Below are 19,473 nucleotides of genomic sequence, written 5' to 3' on the forward strand. Positions count from 1 at the left end.
CAGGTCAGGTACCCTCTCCGCTGTTGCTTAGGGTTTTACCTGCAGTCATCCTTGTAAATTCCTGGGCATTTCTCTACTGTGAGGTTTCTTGCTAGCTCCATAATGACTCTCTCAATCAAGATATCTATTTCCTTGCTCTCCCTTTCTGTCCTTCCCCAACTCAGTCATCCCAATCCCTCATGTTCTCCTCCCCACTTTCCTTCTCCTCTCCCCCACTTCTGCCCTCCCTTCCCCCCACTCCCAATTTTCCCAGGAGTTATCTCTTTCCCCTTCCCTCAGCAGCACACCAACTAAAATTGGAATGATACAGAGAAGATAAGCATAGCTCCTGTGCATTTTATGTTTTCGAAATTATGAAAATGAAGGTCACTGAGACATGAAAAACTTTTATTAGAGATGTGGGGAGCACCCCATTGAGGACATATTCATAGGACCACCAATCTGATTGGATATTAAGATTTCATCCTTTTTGTAATATAATATACAGTGTGAGCTATGTGACAAGCTTGAGAGTACATTTTTCTGTTTTCATGGTAGACTGAACACAGGTGTGCAGTATATACAGAAGCTTTATGTAGGTAGTCTGTCGCTCTTTGCCCCATCTTCTCTTAACCACTTGGGCTTTGCTTAAATTCTCAAATAATGGTTCTCAAATTTTGACCTTGGCGGAAGATCTAGAAATGTGTGGGAATCGGACTGGCTTTACCTACAGGAATCCAATTTTCCTTCCAGCAATTCTTAAATAAATTTAATAAGCTTTAAAATGATAGAAAATAGAATAGGAGACAAAACTTTAAAGAGACAGGAAGGCTCTAGCAGAGCTTTAACAAGGACTTTAAAATGTGATTCAGCTTGCGAAATTGAAAATTAATATAATGAAGAGAAAAGAGAACAAGATGCTAAGTTTCAAATGTCAGAAGAACCTTAGAGATCAGCCAAATTAAAGAGAAATGTGGGTGTACCTCAGAACATATGAACAGTTTATACCATGGCAGCAAATTCTCTGCTCAGGTTGTTTTGACCACTGTACAAGGAATAGTGAGACGAGAAATTGTTTTGTAGCTGAGACTCCATTTGAATGTGTAGATAAATTTTTCCATGCAAGGAGAAAGAACCATGAAAACAACATGTGTATTAAACTTGCTTTTCTATTTGCTTGCATGGTTGATTACATAGATGGACCATTACTTACGTAATGCAGTCAAGATGAACAACAAATTGTGAGGTAGCTAGATTCTGGTAATGAGGAGGAAAGGGGATATAGCAAAAGGTGTTTTTTCTCTCTGATTTGTGTAGTTATGGTCAAGAGGGGACTGGGGGAGTTGAGAAATAAATATAACACCTTGGAATCATTAGCAAAATAAGGAATATGTTTTGGTGTTCTAGTCAAATGATGGATTTGTGATTGAAGATGTTATCTTTATATTCCTTCATACATCAAAACTAGGATCAGGAAGAACTTCAATCTTTCAGAATAGATGCTATCTTCTCTGGGGAAGCTACCCTGACCCTTTCAGCAGAGAGAAGAACAAGAAGGTTCTTCTGGTCTATTGATGCATATTACAATTTGTAAAGTCAATAGACTATTAAGTGAAGGCAGACTTTATGAATGGTCAAGCCTGAAGGTGTTCCCGAAATTTTATGTATGGGAGGCTTGCACCAGAGTGCAGCACTGCAGTGGTGGTGACACAATTAATAAGTCGTGAGTATTAGAAGATAGTTAAGTTATGGAGACTGTTTCCCAACTAGTGGATCCGCATTGTCTTGGGTGACTGTGTCAACTTTCACAGGACTGAATAACTCCTAAGACAATGGATTGCTTTGATTGAGTGGGAACTTGCTGCACCATTAATACTCTTACATGTAGTTTTGCCAGTGTGTTCTCATTTTCCCTAAAGCCCCCACCAAAGCGGAACCAATGCCAGTGTCTTTCAGACTTCAGAATTATGAGCTAAATCAACTGTTCTTTATGAAGTGTCCAACTTTTTGTATTTTGTTATAGGAACAGAAAATGGATTAATGTTGTAATGAGACTGCTTGTTCATTTCTCAGCTACCCAGATTCTCAAAATAATCACACAGAAACTAAATAGTTTAAATCACTGCTTGGCCCATTAGCTCTAGTTTCTTATTTGCTAACTCTTATATCTCAATTTAACCCATATCCATTAATCTGTGCATCACCAAGAGGTCATGACTTACCAGCAAAATTTCAGCATGGCTGTCTTCAGCAGCAGCTCCATGGCTTCTCTTAACTCTGCCTTCTTTCTCCCAGCACTCAGTTTAGTTTTCCCCACCTAGTTCTGTCCTATCCTATCAGGCCAAGCCAGTTTCTTCATTAACCAATGATATTCACTGCATACAGAGGGGAATCCTACATCACCTCCCCTTTTCTGTTTAAATGAAAAAAGGCACTGCCTCGATGTCACCCAAGGTTCTTCTGTACCATTGGGGCATCATTCATCTTTGGCCTACAGGCTCATAGTATCCAGCAGACTTTTCCACGAAGCAGGAAATTTCAAAGACAGTTTCGCCTATATTGGCAGTTTGTCAGCCACTTTCTTCTGTGTCCTGCAGAATGTCTAGTAGACTCTTTCATGAAACAGGAAGTCTGAACGATCGTCTTACCTTTAGGCAAGTTCAGCAGTCATTTCTCTGTGGGTCTTGCTTGTCCAGTTCATACAGCATACCATCAAGCAGTCCAGATAAGAGCAATTTCTTACCCAAATGGATAGCAAACTCCATGAGAGGACTCTTCGATGCCCATCTTTCTCTTAAAGTAGATTGGTGCTGCCAGGAGCAGATGGGTTTCATTGTCATGAGATGTCCTAAGTTCTTAAACATTTTAAATGCCATATTCTGTAGTCTTTGAAAGTTTTGAAGAATCCCTATCCATCTGAAATATATCTCTGTATATCTAGAAAGCCTAACTAACATGACTACAAACTTGACTATTATAGATGATTATTAACCTGTATTTCTTAATTGGACATTACATTTTTAATGAGCTGCACAAACACCAATACCTTAATTAAGACTAGAAATAAACATATAACAAAATTGACCTTAAATTTGTATCAATACACCAAGATTCATACTAATGCAAATCTCTATAGCATATCCTCCTTTAAATGTAAAGAAACATTTACAAATAGTATTTTGGAATACATACATAGTTTACTCCAAACTGCTTCCTGCTTTTTGTTGGGTGAAGTAATTTTTGGTGTGTTCATGGCAACCTTTTGGTCCATCAAACCACATTAGTCTGGAAGGATTTCATAGGTTCACATATTCTGTGGAAACAAAAGAAGAACCTCTTTTTCAAGCAACAAATCCTTAGACCCAAATTCTGAAGACATGATACCTTTAAAGTATTGCATTGGTTACTTAGTTCCTTCACAGTCAAAAAAAATTTTAAAAAAAACACAATAATATACATAATCCAGACTCTGTGTATATTGCATCTTTATGTGGCTTACACTTTTAATCTATGACTGTCTTATTCTGTCTTTTTAAAGACTTTACCTTTTATTTAAACCATTTCCTTCTTTTTATAATTGTCTATATTCTTTTTCTTCTCTCTTCCAAGTCTATGTACATTTATTCAACACTGTCATTTGAGGCCATTTAGAGGCCTTTTCCATCTGAATTTGTCTTTATTGTATATTTATAATTATTTTTTGACCAGGAGTACTTATTAAAATGCTAAGTGCTTCTTTAAAACCTAAGCTACAGCATTACTAGAGCAAATATGGCCTGCCTGCTTGTTCCATCCAGTCCAACATGCAGAAGTCCATTCAGTGCCCCTGAGACTGCCAGGTAGGAGCCATCCTCACCACCACAAATCTGATAACCAGTTGGCCCAGGCTACCACCAAGTAACTTGCAGCATGTTTCCCACAATCCCCATTTAAATGCTCTATTGCTGGACATTGTCACAGTTTATGGCAGCAGCATGGCCCAGGAAGCCGCAGTTTCCAAACAGTGCAGCTTTTTTTCTGCTACCACTGAATCAGGAAAATGTCTCTCAAAAGAACCAGGTCTCTGATTGCTTTTAGCAAACAGAGCCTAGCCAAGAAAACGTCACTACTAAACCATGCTTAACTCTGTTTTGTGTCTAGGATTCCTTTTTAAGGTTTCTCAGGTTTTGCATGGATTTAGTCAACCACATTGGAGTGCCAATTTGTTGTATGGAGGCCAATTGCTTGTTTCCCGATTGCCCAGACTCCCAAAATAATTACACAAATACTATATTATTTAGATCACTGCTTGGCCCATTTGCTCTAGCTTCTTATTTGCTAACTTTTACATCTTAATTTAACCCATCTCCATTAGTTTGTGCATCAGCATCAGGCCATGACCTACCTGCAAAGTTTTAGTGTCTGTCTCTGGAGGTGGCTCCATGGCTTCTCCTAACTCCACCTTCCTTCTCCCAACATTCAGTTTAGTTTTACCCACCTAGTTCTGTTCTGCCCTATAAGGCCAAGCCAGTTTCTTTATTAACCAATGGTATTCACAGCATACAGAGGGGAATCCCACATTAGACTAAAAATGTGGATTCATGTTTAAATCACTGAAAATCAGTATAGAGTATGATTTCTAAAATTTCACAAAAGATCGGTAAAAGAAGTAACAAATAAATGAACAAATTGTTAAATGATCAGTTTCATTGATAGGAAATACTTGAACAAGATTAGTTTTTTAAAACAGAATTTAATCACACAAAAGTATAAACTTCAGTTTTGATGTAGGTAATTGAAATAAGTGATTTCACATAAATTATCAAAAATATTTAAATTGCAGTGTATAGTTTAAGTATGTTTAAAACAAAACATTTGCTTTCTCTAGTTTTTCAACCTCTGTACTTGATTTTACTTCCTCACTTAAAACTATACAAGCAACTTGAAAGTCTAAATCAAAAATGAGTTTGCAATATTTTAATGTTTATTATTTGAAGTTTTTGTTCTGAAATGTGATGTTTCTTCTAGCGTCCTACAGTCTGACTGATGAAATTATCCACCAACAGTGATCTTATTAGAATAAAGTACGTGCAGTTAAGTGTGTGAACTCTAGAGATACTGTCTTGGTTTTAAACAGGCATAAAAATCTAATGGTATTTTAATTCTATAGTTTCTTTAAATAATTTTTTACATTTTAGTTTATTTTCTCATACATTACTTTCTGACTGCAGCTTCTTCTTCATCCACTCCATATAGCACCCCCCATAGACATTCTCTCTCCCCTAGATCCACTCCTGCTCAATTTTCCTCTGGAAAAGTGTAGGCTTCCCAGGAATATCAACAGAACATAATAATAAGTTACAATAAGACTGGGCATATCAAGGTTGGCAAGGCAACTCAGTAGGAGAAAAGGGGTTTCAAGAGCAGGCAGTTAAAAGAGTCAGAGACACCTCCCCCAATTCCCACTGTTAGGTGTCCCACAAGAACGCCCAACTACACAATCATAACATACAGGCAGAGGACCTAGAACAAAGTTATACAGGCTCCATGATTGTGGTTTCAGAAAAAAAAAAGATTACTAGAAAACAATGTAAATGTTTAGTGAGGCATATATTTGCTTTTCATTTATTCATTGTTTGTGTATATGGTATATACACATGTTCGTGGAGTGCAATTATTTTACTGATTTTGAGATATAGTAGACTCTACTGATCATGCTACTATTTAGCTCCTGGTCTCAAGCAACCTTTCAACTCAGCCTCCTGAATAGATGGAGCTACAGATGTATATTCTTGTTTATTTTTATCCTGTGAGAAACAACAATAATAATACTGACCTCAGAGATATATGAGAATTAAGTGAGGCAATTCATGAGAAACCATTCCTTTTCTGAAATTTATTTTTCTTTGTTTGGGATTTCTCTTTTCTCTGGTTTGCAGGAGTTTTGAAACAAACAACTCATGAACTCCTGATCCTCCTGCTTTTTTCTCCTAAGAACTAAGATTACAGACTACAATTATTCTTTTTTAGTTTTTCAAGTGTTGTTTGGTGATATTAAATTTAATTTTCCTTGCTGACTCAATCTTTGGGTGTAGAGGAAAATGACATTACTTCTAATACTTCAAATGAGTCAGCTGGGGTTCTTTTCTTTCCTTTTTCTTTTGGATTTTTCAAGACAGAGTTTCTCTGTGTAACAACCTTGGCTGTCCTGAAGCTATAGACCAGGCTGGCCTCAAATGCACAGAGATGTACCTGCCTCTATTTGCCTAGTGCTGGGATTAAAGGTGTGTGCCATCATACACACCTGGAATTCTTTTCTTCCTCTAGGGATATAAATTGTGGGTAGGCTTCAAGTGCTGATATTTGACTTTGCATCCTTCCGTATGAATGCTGGTAGCGGCAGCAAGTGGTGTCCTCTAAACTTGGAAGCTTCATGAAGACTCCCAGAAGTAGGCCCCTTAGCTGTAGAAATGTTGCAGCTCTTATATATGCCCAAGGAACTGGGACCATTGGTTCTACCAGGATTGCAGATTTATTGTGCAAAAAAAAAGAAGTTAGGTTTCCTCAGTCACTGTAAACAGATGGCATTGTAGCTTGCTGATAGGCCTAGGTACCCAGATTCCCTAGCTGCTAACAATGAACAGTGCTACAGCTCCCATGCCTCGGTTCATAGAATCTTTGCCTCCATAGATCAACAAATCTCTGGAACAATTCCAAGAATAGGAGCCCCTAGTGTTTTCCTCTGGTTCTTTACAGCCTTCTATCTTTCTTTAGACTCAACTGCTTTCTCATTGCTTCTGCTATTCCTTGATTCTGTCTAACCTGCTGCTTTAAGCAGGTCACCCACCTGTTGCTCTGGCTGCTGTCAGCCATTTCTTCAGTTTCAGAGTCATCAACCACTACATTTTCATTGCTGTTGTTGCTGCTGCTGCTGCTGCTGCTGCTGCTGATGACGATGATGATGGTGATGATGATGGTGATTATGATTCTATCAACCATCGGTCTTTTGGCTGTACCTCTTCTTCCTCTGTCTATACAGGCAGTCACTCTACTACTTCTGTAGCACTACCTCTCTGCCCAGCAGTTCTGCCCCTTCATCTGTCATTACACCACTTCTGCTGCTCAGTGTGGCAGGTGCTACTCCACTCTCACAGCTACTACTTCCATCCTGTTACCACCTCAGGCTTCAGTATTACAAATAGGTAGGAAAAAACTTCCATCTTTATTGGACTTAATTTTGCAAAACTAGAGGAGGTGGCACTTAGCCAAAACGTCTTCTTTTTAGTTACCTAATGAGTCAAACATGCTGCTTATGTAGCCAGAGAGAAGCATTTGTACCAATAGAAATAGACATCTCCTATAGGTGAAAGTTTGTGCTTATATGATTCACAGCACTGTCTCCTAGGAATAGTCAGAGCAGTCCTTCCATGGTGTAACCAGAAAAACTATAGACCTTCTGCCTAAGTGGAAATGTGTGATGGTTTGAATAAAGATGGAGATGGTCCGTAAGAGTTTATACCACTAAAGACGGCCTGTGCGAGTTTCTGCCATCACCCCACTTTCCGTTCACTCTCTGCTTCCAAGTGTTGATGGAAACATGATCTTTTCCTTCCCTACTTCACTCATCTGCTCTAAGCTTCCCCCAACAGTATGGACTCTCCCTCCTGATCCCGAAGACAAAATAAACTTTTTCTTATCTACGTTACTTCTAGTCAGTCATGGTGTGTTTTAAGCACAGAAACAGAAAAGTAATTCATGCAACATGTTGGAAAGTTTCACCAAGGGTTGAGATAGCAAAAAGTCCAGTATCAACTAGAAAGGACCTGGTTAGACTTTGTAATACGAAGGGGCCGGCTTGCTTGGGGTTTCTGTCCCGCCCGGTACCCCACAACCGGCATACCCCAAGGAAAATCACACACAGGACTCCATAAGGTTATAAACTGATTGGCCCATTAGGTAAGGCTACTTATTAGTTCTTATAACTTATCTTAACCCATTATTCTGATCTATGTTAGCCACACGGGCTCAGTACCTTTCTCAGTGTTGCCTCTTCGGTGGTCTGCACAGGAATGGCAGAGGAACTTCCCTGCTTCCCAGAATTCTCCTGTTCTCATTGCTCTACCCCTACTTCCTGTCTGACTTTCCCGCCTATACTGCCTGCCTGGCCAATCAGCGTTTTATTAAAACATGATTGACAGAATACAGACAATTCTTTCACACCAAGACTTCAGCATTCAGGAGCTGGCACAGTCAACTGTAATTGTTGTATAGTGTTCTTAAAGTATCCACAGGGGAGGAGTGTTTTCAAATATATGCTGTGCCATAAGGATAGCCTGATCTTAGTCTGATGGGACTTTTGTGTAAGGCAGCCAGAGCATCAAGAAGGCACCAAACAGATAACAATTAACAACTTGTTAAATTCCACAACACTAGAAAAATGAATATCAGAAGAAGTGTTTATAATACTTAAAATTAACACTAATAGTAATTTTAACACATTTTTAAAGAGTATTTAACCCCAGGTAACACCTGCACCATTTCTCGAAGAGAGAAGGGGCTCCCTGATAATATAACTTTCTGGAGTTGAACTGCCATCAGATAGCACCCTCCTCTTCGCATTTTCAACTATACTACTATAATCTAGCTTGCTTCCATAAACTCTTTCTGAAGCATCTCTGGAAAATCAGCATTTCAAAGCTTTGGATTGTCTTGACACAGGACCTAGTAAACACTTGGAAACCATCTAATCAAGGCTTGTCCTTCTCTGGGGCTTGAGGATCCCTGTGGTAAATGACCACAGAGTCATCACTGCCCAAACAATTGTCAATATGCACTTGTTTTGAATGAATGTCTAGCTGAGACCTTGACTGAGTTCTCAATGCAGTAGCCTCTCATTTCCCATCCTTGTACTACTAGAAGGTAATATACATGAGGAAAATATTTCTTTGACATTTGAAATTTAAGCAGCAACTCAAAACAATTAGCTCTCTGACAAATGTAAAAGCAAAATTTCAGATTACCTAATTTGTTTTTATTGTGCTGGTTTGTCTTTAAATCAATGATAATTATTTATTTTTCACTCTTTGAAGGGTCTTGTATATCCAGGTTACCCTTAAACTCACTATGTGACTTTAAATTTCTGGTTCTCCTTCCTCTACCTCCCAAGGGCCAAGGGTACAGGCATGCATTCTCATACCTGGCTTTCCATGTTTTGGAAACTAGTCCGAGTGTTTTATGTTTGGAAGGCAAGCACTCTTGCTGCTGAGTTACATTCCCAAAGTGATGATACCCATTCCTTTTAAACAAATCTTACACTTACATGGTTCTTATGAAAATCAAATAGATATTTTAAAAATGTCTTGGAAACTCAGGTTTTTAGCATGCAATTTAGGAATACCAAACATCAAATTAGATTCTGACATATGTTACCATTCTGCTTTTGGTTATGGTGGTACAAATTGTAATTGGGCAAGTTTCTAAGTTATATGAGCTTCAGCTGTAACAGAGGATCGAAATGGATTTCTCCTCAGAGGTCTGATGACTGAACTGGAACTGGCATGGGAAGCATCAGGAAAAGTTCCTGGAGCACCTGCTCCATGGAGTGGTACCTAATCATGTTGTCTCTTCTTCAAGAATGATCAAAAATTTATATGTAGAAGGAGCGACGGGCTGCGTCCCACCACCCAGCTAGCTTTACCCGAAATAATTACATGGAACTGCATTCTTTTAAACACTACTTGGCCCATTAGTTTTAGCCTCTTATTGGCTAACTCTCATATCTTGATTAACCCATTTCTAATAATCTGTGTAGCACCACGAGGTGGTGGCTTACAGGGAGGACTCTAACCTGCAGCTGTCTCGGGGAGGACAGTCATGGCAACTGCCTGACTTCCCTTCTTCCCAGCATTCTGTTCTGTTTACTCTGCCTACCTAATTTTCTGTCTGATCAAAGGGCCAAGGCAGTCTCTTTATTAACCAATTAAAATAACACATAGACAGAAGGCCCACCTCCATCATTTATACAAACATTAGACATAGTTTTTAATTATATAGGTATGCCAAGAACACAAAAGCCTGACCTTCAGCATATAATAATATGTCTGTTCTGATACATCATTTGAAGTAATTATCTTTGGAGGTCATTCCTTCCATGTAAGGCCATGACTTATTTAGTCATATTCTATTGGCAAAGCAAGAAATCTAATTTATTTTTTGAGTGTTTGTTTTCTACAAACACATCTTAAATCATTCTTCCTATTACAATTTTTCAGTTTTTACATTGCCTTCAATTTCATTATTTTTCTTCGACCTATAAACCGAAGCTTCCTACACAATGCTGTGGAGATCATACCTGTAAATTCCCAAGGTTCTCTTGACTAAACATTTGATAAAATAGTCCTCTGTAGTTGCAAAGCACAGTTTTTCTGCTGTTCCCTGCCTAAGATTATGATATTTATATTAAATTTATATTAAATTTATATTTAAAGCTTCTTGACCACAGTAACAATTAAAAGGAAAGTAAAATTTAACATGTTGATGAATAAGGATCTCCAAACATTACATATGAAATTATTTTTGACAAATCCATTGCTTTTTCCTATAAAGATACTCTGGATACGGATCATAGTCTATCATCTGTGTAATAAGTAACTGCAATAATTTTTAAGATCCAAAATAATAGCATGAACACATGCTGGGATCTGTTAAAAAGACTTCTGATGTCAATTTAATTTATTCTGTGGGTTTTAAAAGAGATTTCAATACGTTTATTACAATATTTGTGATTATGTATTCAATCCATACAACATACTTTCAAAACATCTCCTTTGTTTTGTAGCTAACCTTGCTGCTGTCGTGTATGCCACAGAGGAATATTGTTTTGTCTCTCCATATGAACTCTTTTCTCACAACCTTCACAGCTATTCACACCAAGGATGTAAAATACCTTGGAAATAAGCAGTTCAGGAGAAGGTTGCATATCTTTCATTCTGCAAGCCGGTCTCTTTGAAAAGTTTCATTTAAACGACTCTACTAATGTTTATGTGTGGGCGTCTTTTTCTACTTCACAGTGATTGAAAGAACCTTCTAAAAGGTATGAACATTCAAGTGCAACTGAGTTAAGGACACTGGTAAGTACAATTTAAATAGAATTTATTAAAAAGATTTTCATTTGAACATAACTATAGTTTCCATGTAGAACATTTTGTTATGAATGTATCTTCCTATGATATATTCTATCTCCATCTTCCCACTTCAAGGTGAATATGTGCCGTATTTTCATAGAGTTTTGCAGTAATATGTGTTTAAATGACCCTTGTTTCTTGTGTTTTTATGGAGTTTATGATTTGTGACACTCTGTATTTGAATTTAACCAAAATATGTTTTGAATATTTCAATGCTAAAGTAAAATAGTGGGATCCAACAACAGGGAACTGATTGGCTTAAGGCACCTTTACATGTACGTTAGCTTCAGGGACATTATAAATAGCAATTGCATCTCCCAGGCTATATGGACTTCTGTTGCAGGTTTGACAGATGAGTTTCTTAGAACCTCTGTGTTATATACATTAGAAACCCATATTAGCACTTGTGGTACATTCCCAAACTAAAGGAACAATTAAAAGGACAGGTGAAATTAATTAACAATAATGAATAAAAATGCTGCGATTTTCATAAATCTCTGTAACTTACTAATAAGACAATCTATATAGTTTAGCACAATAAAATATATTCTGACAAATTTCCCTGTTGCTTGGGCCATTTAGACTTTCATCAGTTGTTGATATAGTACTTTCAAACCTTGGTTAAGCAAAAAATCACCCTGTCCTAATGCAGGTGACATCTGTAAAGAGAATACTGTGAAATTTTGATGTGGTATTCCCTTCTGTATGCCGTGATTACCATTAATGAATAAAGAAACTGCTTTGGACCTATAGCAAGGCAGACTTAGCTCTGTGGGAAAAACTAAACTGAATGCTGAAAGGGAGAAGGCAGTGTCAGGAAGAAGACATGTAGCCCTGCTGGAGACAGATGTTGAAACATTTGTCAGTAAACCACAGCCATGTGGTGATGCACAGATTAATAAAAATGGGTGAAGTTAAGATGTAAGAGTTAGCAAATAAGAACCTAAAGCTAATGGGCCAAACAGTGGTTTTAAAAATATGGTTTCTGTGATTATTTGGGGGTCAAACAGCTGGAAACAAAACAAGCAGCCTCCCTACAACAAAATTTTTCTCAGGCTTGCTTTTGATGATGTTTTCCATTTCCACAACAATATCATACAAAGCTCATGACTAAACAACTGGCCTCTTTAGCTAAAATTAGTACAGTTAGTTTGTCTTCGCTAAAGTACAAATATAAACACAAATCATGGTTGAGCTTTTGGTGGGTGACAGATTAGCTCATTGGATGAACACAGTATTAATTAGACCTGCCAAAGATCCAAGTCACTCTCGACTAATAAATTTGTCATTTTGCTGTCAGTATACATCTTGCAAAATGATGTTTCCGTGACACTGTGGGATAAGTACGTGACAGTACTACATCACTACTGAGATATCTCATCTCCCATATGTACCAACAAAATCATGCATACACAGGCAGACACACATGCTCACATATAAAAAAAACACACTAATACATATACATTCACACAAAATAGGCAAATAATATTCTTTATTTTTCTCTGACCCCACATCTGTTTGAAAAATTTTTGAACTTAAAATCATAAGAGCCTATGTCAGAACATCAGCAGCTATAGAACACAAGAAACAAGTTAAATCTATGAAGATTAAAGTTCAGTTATGTTTATTTTATTTTATTTTTGCTATACTTTCTTTAGTTGTTAAAACTATAAACTCTCATGATGTGTCAGTTGATCTTCCTAATACTGAAACAATTTAGTATTGTTTGTCATCTAGTAAATAAATCAACTATTGTTCTGTAGCTGGGTATAATTATAAAATCTATAACAACATAATTGTAATAAAGTATTGTATGAATTAATTTAGACACTGGATACTATCTCCTCATATGAGTCTAACTTTATATTAAAAACCAGATTTTGCTTCCTTAACATGAAAACTGCCTTTTCTATTCAGAAACTAACGTAAGTTGGAAAGTATGTACTTTTACTTTTACCAAAGTGAAAAATAAATGGCATTGAATGAATATTCTATCATTTAAAGATCAAAATATTTAAGTTATCAACTCTGAACTTTCAGCAAGCATGTGACCAGAATTTGAGGGTCAAATACCCTTGCTCTCACACTACCTAAAGGCTAGACTCTACCACCTGAACAAGAATACCAATTCTGTGTCATGCATTGGAAAGAGGAACAGAAAAAAGGGTCCAGTGATACCAAGCTGTTCAGTCCCAAAGAAACACAGAGTCTTATAATAATTGTAAACTGTTTAGCCTATTAGCTCAGGCTTATTGTTTACCAGCTCTTATAACTTAAATCAACCTATAATTATCTGTGTTTAGATGTATGTCTTGGTACATTTTCTCAGTGCAGCATTTTCGTACTGTTTCCTGTGCATCTGGGTGGTGACTGCACACTAAAGCTTTCCCCTTCCCAGAATTCTCCTATTCTGGCCACCCCACCTATACTTCCTGCCTGGTTACTGGCCAATAGCATTTTATTAAACCAATACGAGTGACAAAACTTTACAGGGTACAAGAGCATTATCCCACAGCAGTGATCTCTCTTTCACATAAGGATTCACTGTTTTCAGAATGCCAGGCAATTATGTTTTATTACAAAGATCTTTTATGCCTTCTTCTTTGAAGAGGAATGGGGTAATAGAGATTGTAATGCCTATAGAGTTAACTAAGAGTGTGGCTTGAAGTAAAGGAGACAGGTACAATGTGAATCCAGAGACATCTGGCTTTTGTCCCAATTTTTGTTATATTGTGGAACTAAGTAATGTAAATATTGTTGGATTTGTTGTTGTTTTGAAAAAACAGCTGATAGGTAACTCTCACAGTGTATTATACAGCACAGAGTATATTGCAAGAACTCACCAGGCTCTCTTCAGTCTTCCTTGGTAAACTACAAACAGTATCACCTTGGCTCATTAACTCTTTTAAAGTTCACTCATCCCAGGACAACTAGAGAGTGCAAATCTGAGTGTTGAAGGTTTTCAAAACAACCTTTCCACTTGCCATTAAGAACATTTCTTACTCTATCTTTCCAGGAAGCATTATTCTGTATCATCTATATTTCATATGGTTTTAAACTTCCTTTAGTTTTCTGAAATGCTTTCAAATGAGTTCTGTAACATTCTACTGCAAATGATATCCTCCTCTTCTCTGAAGTAGTATCACTTTCAATGTGTTTGCAATTAATGTCATTATCCTTGTTCTTCATATTTTTCTTTTGAGATATCAGTAGGTACATAAAACAATCTATTTGTTTATGGAAAAGTATTTACCAAAAGAGTAGATCAAATGTGAATATCAAGCAAGTCCAAACAGTTTATTTGAAAAAAATCACAATTCCATTTAAAGCATATGGAAACATGCATTAGACATATGAACCTAGTACAGATCAGTAGAAAGTTAATTATGTAGAACATGGTCATGCCATGGTTCAGAATGTTTTGCATTGAGCTACCACTAAATAATTATCTTGGGTAATTTTTCTCTATATCCATTATTGTTGCCTAACATCATCAAATAGATTATCTCTGCACATCTGATAGGGAAGCTGAGCTGCAAAGACTCCCTTATCTGGCCTCTGTCCCCTGTCTTTGCTGAAGGAAAAAGTTCTATTAAGACATTACCAAAGTCATTGAAAACAGACAGTGATTTTTGAAGCAGGCTTGATAGCATAGGGAAAGAGGAGCCTGCATCGAAATTACAGGCTGATAGAACTCCAGAGCTCCTTGCAGTAGAAAATCATATGACTGCTCAAATAGTGAAAAAGAAGGTCATGTAGACCAGCTGGGACTGTCTTTTCCTTCATTGTAATGACACCTTCTTGTCATTACCCTTGAGGATTTAAATATTCCTGTAATATATCAAACAACTTGATGCATCCTCCCCTCAAGAAAAACCTTCGTAAGAATAGAGGCTCCTTACCTCTTACCTACTGCAGATCATAAATAACCCCCTCTGACACTAAGCTTGTACATTAAACAAGGTCTTGCACTACAGGCTCTGGGAAACTTGGACCACACAACTCTAGTTTGTAAATTCCTCCACTTTATTATAAACACTTTCCTCTATTCCTGTACAACTCACCTCTTTACCTTTTAATCCTGCAACTCCCTGATGACAACAATTTTAAGTATTGCACCTTCCTTTTTTCTTTCTTACTTCATTTTTGTTCTTTTTAGTATACAAAGGTGTTTATTGATCTGTGCAGCAAAATCTGAAGGGAGTCAAGGACAGGTTTCAGAAGGACTGGGTATGTCAGCAGTGCAGACAGAAGAATCGGCTCTTCGCTACTATGACCATGGGGCTAGCAGACGAGTGAAGATACAAAGTGCTGGTCCTGGAGCTGATCTACCCTATCCAAGTGAACCGGAACCACTAGATAAGTAGGATTGTCCTATAGAGTTCTATTGTTACCAGCAACTCTGTGGAACTTCATTGGCCATGTTGTTTTGTATTCACATTCTGTGTAATGGTTTGACAATTTTTTTTCCTGAGGTCACAAAACATTAAAGATACCATAGTTGGACTAGTATGACAATTTGTATGTGTCCTCTTGCTGCAGGCAACATTTATACTGCCACACACATGAACAATATCAACAAAACGTATATGAAGAAAAGTACTTTTTTTCTTGTATCATCTTTCTAATCTGTTAACTACCCGCATTGCAGCATTGTATCAGAGGTTATTCCTATTACTTATGTGTGTTCAAACTTCTGGGAAAGGGTTAAATTCAGCAGGAACTGGAATGAGGCAACAGTTAATGACAAGTTCCAGCAACAGCAGGAAACAAAGTGAGGGATAAGGCGGCTTCACACCCATGTTTCCTGTGAGAACACAAGAGAAGTTATTACGACCCCATCTTGTTTCAGTTTTTCCTATCCCCTCCTGAAGGCTTCTGCTGTCACTATGGGCTCACAGTTCCATTTCTCCTGGACACTGCCTCATCCCTGCCCCTTAGGTCCCAATCCTAGATTTCAGTGTCTCACCCAGCCTGTATTGTGGCACACGTGAGAACGCAATGCTGATTGGGCCCATATATAGACAGAAGGCCCTGTGGGTAGAGCTGGATCTGAATTCTTTTGATTTTTTGATTTTTCTTTTTGTCAGATTTTCACTGAAAAACTCAGAAAGGCCTCAAACTTGCCATCTTCCTCTGGAGTGCAGACGGGTATGCACCACCACATCCAGAATTTTTGGGTGTGATTGGTTGGTTTTCATCATAAATGTTCACAAACAATTTTAAAATACCTTCAAATAGTAGGAGCATTGCACATTTTCTTTTCCACTAGTGATTTTCCTCCAGGATAATGACCACATTTAATGAAAACTATGATTCAGCATTTTTCTCCTAAGGAAAAAAGAAAGAAAAAAAGAAAGAAAGAAAGAAAGAAAGAAAGAAAGAAAGAAAGAAAGAAAGAAAGAAAGAAAGAAAGCTGAACATTTATAAACCCTATGTGGTTATTCATGTTCATAATAAATGGAATAATGTGCATGTTGAGGTCAACCCTATACTTCTTTACAAACCAATATCTATTTGCACAACCAATGCACAGTCCAAAGAGACTGTATTGAAGAAGCTATCTCCATTCATTTTTCTGAATGTCTAAGTTAAAAAAAAACAATGCATTGCTTTTCCACAAGGACTAAAATCAGAATGGCTTCCTCTAATGGCATGTCTTCCCACTACCTCACAGAAACCATTACTTCACTGCTTTTCTTCCTGGAATCTCCCTCAGCATAGTCTGTCTTTCCAAATCAGTGTTTTTAATTATTCATGGTAAGTGTTTCACAGTAGGATTAATGTACCAGCACTCAGCGTCAATTCTCCGACTCCCTAAGGAAACTGTTCTTCATACATTAGACTTCGTTTTTACAGATTATGAAGTGCTTCTGGTTTACTAAACCTGGCTTCTCAACTTTTTGTGATTTTTCTGTTATCGTATTACATAATGAGTAGATGGCCTTAAGGCTGGTTCTAAAGTACATTCATCTTTTTTGACTGGCTTGTTGCAAGGAACTCTGAGGAACACTCGATTCGAGAAATGACTGTTTTGTGAAGCAAAGACTCGTTTTGACGAGGAATTCATCATGTTTTAGACTCTGATTGAAGTTTTGCATTCTGCACACTAGAAACAAAATGTACAACAGCACTGTATATTCACAAAAGAGTGACCTTAACTTAACCCCCCACTTTCTTCCAAGAGTTTCTCCAAAAATGCTGAAATTCTAATTAACTCACCAAGTATGAAAAGAATATTACCTCTCTTTCTGCTCCCTATAGCCCACTTTTTTTTCAATTCTCAAACAAAACATTATTGAAATATACCTTTCAAGTCAGAAACAAGAGTGAGCAGCAAACAATTTAGGTTTTAATTTAAATCAAAACTATATTCCTACTACCAAATTTCTTTCCTTTTTAATTACTAAGGTATGAAAATTCATTCTCCAAACTAGGTTATCAAGAACACTGTTACATGTCTTCTGCAGCAGTATAAAAGTTGGTTGATTTACACTGAACCGCTATGTTGCACAGATTTCAGGTGTAACCAAATGTAATCTGGGGGCTTGATTAGGCTGAAATACTGCTGCTGCTGCTGGACTTGTCACATAGCTATCAGATGGTTCCGGTTTCCTGTCTTTGAATACAGCTACCACTGTCAACCAGAGTGACCTACATATTTTGTGCCAAGATAGCTTGGCTATTTCACACTATGATACCTATTTCCAAAAAGATCTGTCTCAAAGAGTCAGGAAATAAATTCCCCAACATTCAGGAGGACTGTACAAAAATTATGTTTCTGATATCATCTCAGTAAATGGCTATGGAGAATAAAATTTTATTATCTGATTGTGCAGTAATCCCAAATAAAATGATAAGTCTGTTTGTAGATGAAGGAATCAGGTTAATGATATACCTAGAGAAACATTATATACTGGGGATATAGCTGCTGAACCAGATGTAAGTACATGCATTTCTTACAAGGTTGTCCTTGTGTATCCATTCCTACAGTGCATCAGGCATAATTCTGTGTTACCAGCGTTACTGAAAAGGAATGTGTATGAATTTTGCAGCAAGGACACACATGAACACAAAAATATTTTAGCTCCTATCTCAGAATATTAAAGTAGTTCTGCCAGGAGAAATCATTTACCATGCCACAAAAACACACAGCAGAGAGAAATGGAGGCATCTGGAAACAGCCTGAATCAACCCTCTAGCTCTCTGATAAGCTTTGATACTATGGCACTTAGCTTCATCTAAGCTTCCATGACTCTAGTCATAGCATTTATCTGATAATCTTGTCAAACAGATAAATAATTCACCATGTCAGAATCATGTACTATCAGATACCAAAGCATAAAATGTTGGTTACTTGTTTCAAACAATTAAAATTTGATATGATTTGCTTAGCAGAAGGAAAGTTTAAGCATACATACATTTTATATGGCAGAGGGTGCCTCTTTAATAAAATCCCAAACATTTAAATCTAAGGTACAGACTAGAAAGCTAAAAGGATCTCAGAGAAAGTATTAGTGAAATTCAGAAAATTAGAAATTTTGAAAAATTCAAATTGAAAAGAAATGTTAACCAAATAAAATGGCTCTTTAAATAACATAAATAACTCAAAAGAAACTAAAGAAATGTTGCTGAGAACTGGAGAAAGGGGGATTATTATTATGTTATAGTTTGAGGTTTAGAAACCTTGTCACCTAAAATGAAGTGGTAAGCACAGGATCCACTTAAGGAAAGGAATCATTTAGCTAAAATGTAACATGAGGGGGGCTGGCTTGTTTGTGTTTCTGTCCTGCCTGGTTCCCCCAGCTATTTAGTCCCAGAGAAAAATCACACTGAAATCTCTGTAAGTTATAAAGCTGATTGGCGCATTAGGTCAGGCTACTTATTAGCTAACTCTCACATCTTGATTAACCCATTTTTCTGATATATATTAGCCATGAGGCTCAGTACCTTTTTCAGTGGGGCAGCTCACATCCTGCTGCTTTGGTGATCTGGGAAGGAGTGGGAGAAATCAACTTCCTCCTCCCCAGAATTCTCCTGCTCTCCTTGCATCATTTCCATTTCCTGTCTGGCTTTACCGCCTACACCTTCTGCCTGGCCAATCAGTGTTTTATTTTAAAACATGATTGACAGAATACAGACAATTCTCCCGTACCACTAAAAAAAAAAATAATAATTTCAGGTAGAGTGTGTTGGGGGTGGTTTTCTGGCTTTACATTGTCTATACAGAAATTTAGATCAAAGGTAGAAACTAAAGAAGTAAGGAAAATAAAGTACATCTGCTTTTCTAGGCTTCTCATATTCAAAATAAATCTAATCCCTGCCTCTCCAG

At 37.3% G+C, this 19,473-nt stretch overlaps 1 long non-coding RNA gene across 2 annotated transcripts in view; it reads right to left on the bottom strand.

Annotated features, from left to right (window-relative positions):
• Positions 1-366: 366 nt before the first annotated feature.
• LOC125413130 (uncharacterized) overlaps positions 367-19,473 on the bottom strand; it is a 210,086-nt gene continuing 190,979 nt past the window's right edge. The window contains exons 4-5 of one of the 2 annotated variants that reach the window (XR_015000598.2): positions 3,172-3,292; positions 367-2,789 (exon numbers count right to left, since the gene is read on the bottom strand). This is a non-coding gene — a long non-coding RNA (uncharacterized LOC125413130). Of the gene's footprint in view, positions 2,790-3,171; positions 3,293-14,479; positions 15,949-16,372; positions 16,473-19,473 lie in introns of those variants that run through there. The other variant, XR_015000599.2, reaches the window with a different exon arrangement.

Source organism: Myodes glareolus, chromosome 2 (genome assembly GCF_982192425.1).
Source record: "Myodes glareolus chromosome 2, mMyoGla1.1, whole genome shotgun sequence".
NCBI classification, from domain to species: Eukaryota; Metazoa; Chordata; class Mammalia; order Rodentia; family Cricetidae; genus Myodes; species Myodes glareolus.